This window comes from Schistocerca serialis, chromosome 4 (assembly GCF_023864345.2).
Source record: "Schistocerca serialis cubense isolate TAMUIC-IGC-003099 chromosome 4, iqSchSeri2.2, whole genome shotgun sequence".
Lineage (NCBI taxonomy): Eukaryota > Metazoa > Arthropoda > Insecta > Orthoptera > Acrididae > Schistocerca > Schistocerca serialis.
In genome coordinates, this window is record NC_064641.1 from 671,383,745 (window position 1) to 671,393,051 (window position 9,307).

The following is a 9,307-nucleotide window of genomic DNA, read 5'->3' on the forward strand; positions in this document are numbered from 1 at the left end:
TGTTGTTGTGGTCTTCAGTCCTGAGACTGGTTTGATGCAGCTCTTCATGCTACTCTATCCCGTGCAAGCTTCTTCATCTCCCAGTACCTACCGCAACCTACATCCTTCTGAATCTGCATAGTGTATTCATCTCTTGGTCTCCCTCTACGATTTTTACCCTCCACGCTGCCCTCCACTACTAAATTGGTGATCCCTAGATGCCTCAGAACATGTCCTACCAACCGATCCTTTCTTCTTGTCAAGTTGTGCCACAAACTTCTCTTCTCCCCAATCCTATTCAGTACTTCCTCATTACTTATGTGATCTACCCATTTAATCTTCAGCATTCTCCTGTAGCACCACATTTCAAAAGCTTCTATTCTCTTCTTGTCCAAACTATTTATTGTTCATGTTTCACTTCCATACATGGCTACACTCCATACAAATACTTTCAAAAATGACTTCCTGAAATTTAACTCTATACTCGATGTTAACAAATTTCTCTTCTTCAGAAACGCTTTCCTTGTCATTGCTAGTCTATATTTTATATCCTCTCTACTTCGACTATCATCAGTTATTTTGCTCCCCAAATAGCAAAACTCCTTCACTACTTTAAGTGTCTTATTTCCTAATCTAATTCCCTCAGCATCACCCGACTTAATTCGACTACATTCCATTATCCTCGTTTTGCTTTTGTTGATGTTCATCTTATATCCTCCTTTCAAGACACTATCCATTCCGTTCAACTGCTCTTCCAAGTCCATTGCTGTCTCTGACAGAATTACAATGTCATTGGCGAACCTCAAAGTTTTTATTTCTTCTCCATGGATTTTAATACCTACTCCGTATTTTTCTTTTGTTTCCTTCACTGCTTGCTCAATATACAGATTGAATAACATCGGGGAGAGACTACAACCCTGTCTCACTCCCTTCCCAACCGCTGCTTCCCTTTCATGTCCCTCGACTCTTATAACTGCCATCTGGTTTCTGTACAAATTGCAAATAGCCTTTCGCTCCCTGTATTTTGCCCCTGCCACCTTCAGAGTTTGAAAGAGAATATTCCAGTCATGATGAAATGTATGATGAGATAAAAGAAATTATTCAGATAGTGAAGGGAGACGAAAATTGAATAGTCATGGGTGACTGGAACTCGACAGTAGGAAAAGGAAGAGAAGGAAACGTAGTAGGTGAATATGGAATGGGAGTAAGAAATGAAAGAGGAAGCCGCCTGGTAGAATTTTGCACAGAGCATAACATAATCACAGCTAACACTTGGTTCAAGATTCATAAAAGAAGGTTGTATACATGGAAGAAGTCTGGAGATACTGGAAGGTACCAGATAGATTACCTAATGGTAAGACAGAGATTCAGGAACCAGGTTTTAAATTGTAAGGCATTTCCAGGGGCAGATGTGGACTCTGACCACAATCTATTGGTTATGAACTGTAGATTAAAACTGAAGAAATTGCAGAAAGGTGGGAAATTGAGGAGATGGGACCTGGGTAAACTGAAAGAACCAGAGGTTGTAGACAGCTTCAGGGAGAGCATTAGGGAACGATTGACAAGAACAGTGGAAAGAAATACAGTAGAAGAAGAACGGGTAGCTTTGAGAGATGAAATAGTGAAGGTGCCAGAGGATCAAGTAGGTAAAAAGACGAGGGCTAGTAGAAATCCTTGGGTAACGGAAGAAATATTTCATTGATGAAAGGAGAAAATACAAAAATGCAGTAAATGAAGCAGGCAAAAGGAATACAAACGTCTCAAAAATGAGATCGACAGGAACTGCAAAATGGCTAAGCGGGGATGGCTAGAGGACAAATGTAAGGATGTAGAGGCACATATCGCTAAGGGTAAGATAGATACTGCCTACAGGAAAATTAAAGAGACCTTTGGAGAAAAGAGGACGACTTGCATGAGTATCAAGAGCACAGATGGAAACCCGGTACTGAGCAAAGAAGGGAAAGCAGAAAGGTGGAAGGAGTATAAAGTGGGTCTATGCAAGGGCGATGTTCTCGAGGACAATATTATAGAAATGGAAGAGAATGTAGATGAAGATGAAATAGGAGCTATGATACTGCGTGAAGAGTTTGACAAAGCACTGAATGATCTAAGTCGAAACAAGGCCCCGGGAGTAGACAACATCCCATTAGAACTAATGACAGCCTTGGGAGAGCCAGGCCTAACGGAACTCTACCTTTTAGTGAGCAAGAGGTGTGAGACAGGCGAAATACCCTCAGACTTCAAGAAGAATATAATAATCCCAAAGCCAAAGAAAGAAAGTGTTGACAGATGTGAAAAGTACCGAACTATCAGTTTAATAAGCCACGGCTGCAAAATACTAACACGAATTCTTTACAGACGAATGGAAAAACTGGTAGAAGCCGACCTCGGGGAAGATCAGTTTGGATTCCGCATAAATGTTGGGACACGTGAGACAATACTGACGCTACGACATATCTTAGAAAATTAAGGAAAGGCAAACCTACGTTTCTAGCATTTGTAGACTTAGAGAAAGCTTTTGACAATGTTGAGTGGAATACTTTCTTTCAAATTCTGAAGGTGGCAGGGGTAAAATACAGGGAGCGAAAGGCTATTTACAATTTGTAAGAAGCCAGATGGCAGTTATAAGAGTCAGGGGGTCATGGAAGGGAAGCAGTGGTTGGGAAGGGAGCGAGACAGGATTGTAGCCTATCCCCGATTTTATTCAATCTGTATATTGAGCAAGCAGTAACGGAAACAAAAGAAAAATACTGAGTAGGTATTAAAATCCATCGGGATGAAATAAAAACTTTGAGGTTCGCCGATGACATTGTAATTCTGTCAGACACAGCAAAGGACCTGGAAGAGCAGTTGAACGGAATGGACATTGTCTTCAGAGGGGGATATAAGATGAACATGAACAAAAGCAAAACGAGGATAATGGAATGTAGTCGAATTGAATCGGGTAATGCTGCCGGAATTAGATTAGGAAATGAGGCACTTAAAGTAGTAAAGGAGTTTTGCTATTTGGGGAGCAAAATAACTGATAATGGTCGAAGTAGAGAGGATATAAAATGTAGTCTGGCAATGGAAATTAAAGAGTTTCTGAAGAAGAGAAATTTGTTAACATCGAGTTTAGATTTAAATGTCAGGAAGTCGTTTCTGAAAGTATTTGTATGAAATTTAACTATGTATGGAACTGAAGCGTGGACGATAAATAGTTAAGACAAGAAGAGAATAGAAACTTTCAAAATCTGGTGCTACAGAAGAATGCTGAAGATTGGATGGGTAGATCACATACTTAATGAGGTGGTATTGAATAGAACTGGAGAGAAGAGAAATTTGTGGCACAACTTGACTAGAAGAAGGGATCGGTTGTTAGGGCATTTTCTGAGGCATCAAGAGATCCCCAATTTAGTACTGGAGGGCAGCGTGGAGGGTAAAAATCGTAGAGGGGGACCAAGGGATGAGTACACTAAACAGATTCAGAAGGATGTAGGTTGCAGTAGGTACTGGGAGATGAAGAAGCTTGCACAGGATAGAGTAGCATGGCGAGCTGCATCAAACCAATCTCTGGACTGAAGACCACAACAACAGCAACAAGTGCGTGAAAAGTTTCAGTCGTGAACTAATTTAAAGAGGACCGTAAATTTGAAAGTGTTATATTTACACAAGGCCTGGCTAACAGCCATATTCGCCGAATGTTGCCTAACATGTGCGGAGTACTTTTTCTAGAATATAGGCGCCGTGTATTGTCAGTAGAAACTGGGAAGCTTCTCACACGCCTACCTTTTGTGACAACCGATCGTGCCGACCAGTTCCCACCATAGGTATTTTCCGAGGGTCGTTCCCATAAACCGTCGAATAAGCAAAAAATTAGAACAGGAATTTCGTCTCCACATTATTTGCAATTTCTGCGGGTATTGTATCTGTTCACACCATAAAGGCACTCTGTATATGTTACCACCCTACAGCAACCAAAATGTCCAATTAACCCTTTCTTTGTTTGATATTCCTTTAATTTAAGCACCTGATGTTTCAAGTTATTTATAACTGTTATTCGTTATAACAAATTATCCAAATGAATCCAGGAGACTCAATTTTTGGTCACCTGGGTTTCCTAAATCACTTAAGGCAAGTATTGAGATGATTCCTTTAGAAAGAAGACGATTTTTTCCTTTTCTTGTCCTTACTCCCTGTGGCCTTGTGCTCATGTCCCAAGACTTAGTCGTCGACAGAACGTGAAACTCTAATGTTCCTTTTTCTTCTACTGCCAGAATGTTGTAATATTGTGACATGTTTATTCATAAACTTGATGCATCAGTAGGTCAGAGACGCAAGTTTCACTACAGAAATAAAGCCATGAACTGAATATAATCCTATCTTCAAATCAAATAAAAACAAGATTTTTGGCTGCTCGAAAACGGGAAGTCTATTATATAGGGGCAGAGGCGTACAAAGACACGGCTGAGGTTGACAGTGATGGAGGATCGACTTAATGGCTTAGCTCTGTTGAACACTCACCCTGACATTAATTGTTCGATTAACGATGTAATCAGCCAATTTGCCAGGAAGAATAGGCGCGCAGAATTCATGATTTAAGGAAGAGAACCACAATTGTATCTTTTTTATATCATGAGATGGCATTGTCTTGTATATGTGTATAATCAGTTTTAATAAAACTTTCTTAAACTTTGCGTGTGATTCGATTATTTTTTATTGCAGTAAAATTAATAGTAGTGGAAGATATTTTCAGCGCCCCGTCCTGCATCTGTCACTGTCCAGGTATGGTGCCACAAATAACTGTGATGAGAATGAAGCACAAATATCCATGAGTTAGATTAGTTTATGAAGACAGGAGTTTTGGAGATGGGTGCTAACAAATGGAAATGTACAACGTAATATGTATGAAGAAATAGCAGTTGTCGTCATCTTTTGCTCGAAGACTGCTTTGGTACAAACTCTCACTTTAACAGCACTGTCAATCAAATTAACAACTATATTTTAGGTCATGATCTCAGTGTGCCCCAGTACTACATTTGGTATATGTGGTTTATCACTTTTTATATCGGGAAAGTATGGGCAGAACGTTCTTATGACGACATGTGTAACTGTTAGGGAACCTGTACCCAAGGGGCCATAGTGGAGGCAGTGGAGAACAGGGAGAGAGATGAACTGGGGGCCATAAATGCTGAGTGCAGCGATCTGGCTGTGTGAGTGATTCTGGGAAGCAGCGCTCAGTGCAGAAGAACTTTTGGCTCAAGCCCTCTCCACCTTCCGCTTATAATTGGACGGATGGGCACTGGTTCGCCAAACATTTTATCTTTGCCATGCAGCAGTCCATTGCAAAGGCGGCCAGTTGGCAGAAAGTGGGTGGAGAAAGTCATTTAAGAGAGACTGCTGAAAACAGAGCTTTTGTGTAAATGGTGGTAAGGTCATAAAACTCTGTACATAGTCATGTTAGAAGCTGCGACAGTACAGACACAGTGGATGTTGTATCTGTTTAGTGAAGACAAGACTTACACGTATCACACACAGTTAACACACGACTATCACAGTCCGCGAAGACAAGGTGTCGGTGTGCGCCAACTTTTCCAATCAGGCCGTTGAAGCTGCTCCTCCGGTTCTCCCAGCCAATCATATCATACGACGCTGTTAGATTTTAAATCAGTAACTCTTTGTAAGTCGCCTGATCAACCATACGTTGCTGTTCCACAATTTAGCGAAGTGATAGATTACCATTTTGTCAAGATCATTGAGTCTCTCTTACAAAGTAGACAATTTTACGTCATTCTCGGTGTAAAGAATGTCCCCTCCCTTTTTAACATATACACTAACGACCAGCCAAAACCTGATCATACTAAGCATTTCCTTCATGCAGGTGACTTGGCAGTCACTTCTCAGGAGAGGACTTTCGAAGAGATAGAGTGCAAGCTGGAGAAAGCACTCAGAGTCTCGTCAGAATACTATAAAAATAACTCCCTTAAACCAAATGCTTTGAAGACTCAAGTAAGCGCTTTCCACCGTCAATCTCGGCAAACAAAGAGAAAGCTCAGTGTTTCCTGGAATAATACCACACTGTAACACACAAGTAAGCCAATCCATCTGGTGTAACGTTGGATGGGCTCCTGATGTACTTTCTGACGGATCTTTTCACAGTGGTTGTGAAAAGATCCGTCAGAAAGTGGCCTGCAGAAATAATATTTTGTGGAACTCATGAACACCAAATGGGGATAAAAACCTACTCTCCTGTGAGCCACAGGCCAAAGACAATGCTCCTCTACAGTGGAATATGCCTGCTCAGTATGGACCAAATCAGCAATCACGAAGAAGGTAGTCATAAGCCTTAACGAAACGTGTCGAGACACAACAGGGTGTACGAAGTCCACGTCCCTACCAAAGCTTCACAGACCTGCTGGTTTTACAAGTACAAACTTCCAAGCAACAACTCGCGAATTTACAGAGAGGCTCAGACCAGCCATAGATGATCGACATCCTCTGTTTGGCACTGAGTGCGAGCCTGGACGACTGAAATCCAGTAAAAAATTCTTATACGTGCCCATTGAAAACCACCACGTTATTGTCCACCAGCACAGGTAGTATCTGGCTGCTCCACAACAAACTGGGAAACATGGAGGACACAGAATCGCTTAAGAACAAGGGTGGCCCCAGTAAAGCAAACGTGATCAGGAGGCGTTATCGTAACTTGGAGATGAGCGACAAGTGTTATTGGGGTGCTGTGCAGGACATGGAACACTTCCTGGCCAGTCCAAAGTGTTCCTACAGATGCATCCTCGACGGTTTGTGGCTGGGTAAGAAAGAAGCCCTGATCATGACCCAACACTGAGCTGAAAGACTATTACGTTTCCGGACACAAAAAGGAAAGTACAGTACCCATATAATCTTCCGTAGCAACAAATTTCAAAATCTACCATTCTTTTTTTGATTTCCTTCTCGTCCAGATTTCATTTCTGTAGAAGGTTACACTCCCGACAGTTACCGAAGGAAAAAATCTTCGTAACACTTCTTTTTGTATCGGGGATTAACATATTTCTCATTTTCGGGAAAGTGTTTCTTGCAACTACGAACTATTTTACATCTTCTTTTCTTCGACCAGTGTGACTTACTTTTGCTGCCCTAAAAACATAGCTGAGTTTCTGGTTTTAGGCCGGCCGGGGTGACCGAGCGGTTCTAGGTGCTACAGTCTGGAACCGCGCGACCGCTACGGTCGCAGGTTAGAATGCTGCCACGGACATGGATGTGTGTGATGTCCTTAGGTTAGTTAGGTTTAAGTAGTTCTAAGTTCTAGGGGACTGATGACCTCAGAAGTTAAGTCCCGTAGTGCTCAGAGTCATTTGAACCATCTGCTTTTAGTGTCTCATTTCCTGATGTACGAGGTATTTCACAATTCTTTTTACAAGCTTCTGGTGTTTTTAGACAATAAAGTTTTCATAAGGAAGTCTAGTTAGGAAGTTTACCATTTGGATGTAAAATAATACTGAATATTTAATTACTTTCAACTCCTCTTCACGGCAAGCGTACAGCGCAGACGATGACCTCAGACCAGTGTTTTCCACAGGTGCTCTTCCACGTGGCGATCCTCTGGTTCTGCTGTATCCGCGATTCATGCATTCATACAGACGGTCCAGAAACCCTGGCGCTCATCCATAGAACACTACAGCCGACCTTTCTAGTTGCGGACGTATCAGCGTCTCGCAGGCTCTGTTGCGGGAGGAAGAAAATAGTATGTAATGGTCTGACGTTTCCGGCACATGCGTTGCGTACTATACTATGAACCTGGAGATTTGAAAGTGATACGATGTTGAAACTTATTTTGTACCCACATGGTAAAATTGAGGACTTGGGTTGCTCATCAAGACTTTATCTACTTAATCCATTCTGCAACACCTAGAAGCTACAGATGATTAGAAACAATACCAGCTGTACCAGCCACATAGTTGCTGCAATTGTCGATGTTGTGTGTCGTGTGCAGAGGAAATTTCGCAAAATCATGATGGCACGGATGAATTGGCACTCTTGAATACCTGGAAATGAGCAAGTAGATGCCCTAATAAAGACAGCGTCTCATCATGGAGCTATTAAATATAATAAACTCCCTCCTCTAGCAAGAGGACGGAATTTAAAATTAAAGGAAGTCATTGCGCACTAGTTCATACCACAATTCCAGTGATACCAAGGTCTGGGAAGACACGCACGTCTAGGAGCTTCACAACAGCTTGTTAATAGCATTGTCCCCACGTTAATGGGGAACGCTCCAAATGATTATGGTTTTGCTGCTAGGATTAATGACGGGACGTATGGGGTTCAACTGCGAGAAGACGACCTCAGCTATTTCTCCCAGCAGGAAAGACATCTCTCCGTTTTGGGTGCTGCATGCGCATGCATTTACCAAACGTGCATGCAATGTACTAGATCCTGGGAAACGAATAGAATCGTTGTACGTGCCAGTCTTTACGTATAGATAGAAGTAAGCGAAGACGGCTTAATCCTGCCACGTAGATTGCTTTCCACAAGACGCACTTGCCAGTCTCATGGGCCGGTGGCCCGACATGAAGTTTGTCCTGTTGCATGGCTTACTTTCAGAGACTCGCAAGTTTATCGTAGTGCTTGGTTGTCGCGAAAGTGAAAAGTTGGGCCTGTCCGGGATTTGAACCCGGGACATCCTGCACCCAAAGCAGGAATCATACCCCTAGACCAACAGGCCGCACAAGGAAGCAGGTCTGCACCCTGCCACCTACTGTGATCTTGCCGCACTTGCTAGTTGCAGCATCCAATCTGGACCATATTCTCAAAGAGGTTTCTTAATCCGACACCTACAACATGAGCTGTACTGAACACCAGTGTATGTGAATGCCGAAAGAGCTGCTTGAGTTGTGTGACAGTATTTCGACCGTGTGAAGTGTAAATGTTATCGTGTCACGCACTATCCGCCCACTACGTAGCGTTCTGTGTCAGCACGCTGTTTTCGACAGTACTCTGTGTCCGTAGCTGTCCATGGCTGAAATTTGATCATTAAAAGTTAAACGAACATCTCTATCGGCTCACCCTAAGCGCCACCTCTGTATGTGCTCACGAAGAGAGAGCAGATCCAAACCATATATTTCTACAGCGTCATCAGAACACGTATCACATAAACTCCCTTGCAAGTAATCTTCGAGCACTTGGTGCTCAGTTTCCCAGCAGCCTCCGAACCTTGTTAGCATCCAACGCACAGGATCGTCAACAGTGCCAACATTAAGGTACAGTTCCCTGTGCTGCTAATCTACTGCTCTCGGTGCTTAGAATGCAATGGGAAGACCAAAAGCCCGATTAACAGACTACATTCCTA

General features: G+C 42.5%; 1 non-coding gene across 1 annotated transcript; it reads right to left on the bottom strand.

Annotated features, from left to right (window-relative positions):
- Positions 1-8,611: 8,611 nt before the first annotated feature.
- Trnap-ugg (transfer RNA proline (anticodon UGG)) lies at positions 8,612-8,683 on the bottom strand. The gene has a single exon. It is a non-coding gene; the product is annotated as a tRNA-Pro (tRNA).
- Between the last annotated feature and the right edge of the window lie 624 nt (positions 8,684-9,307).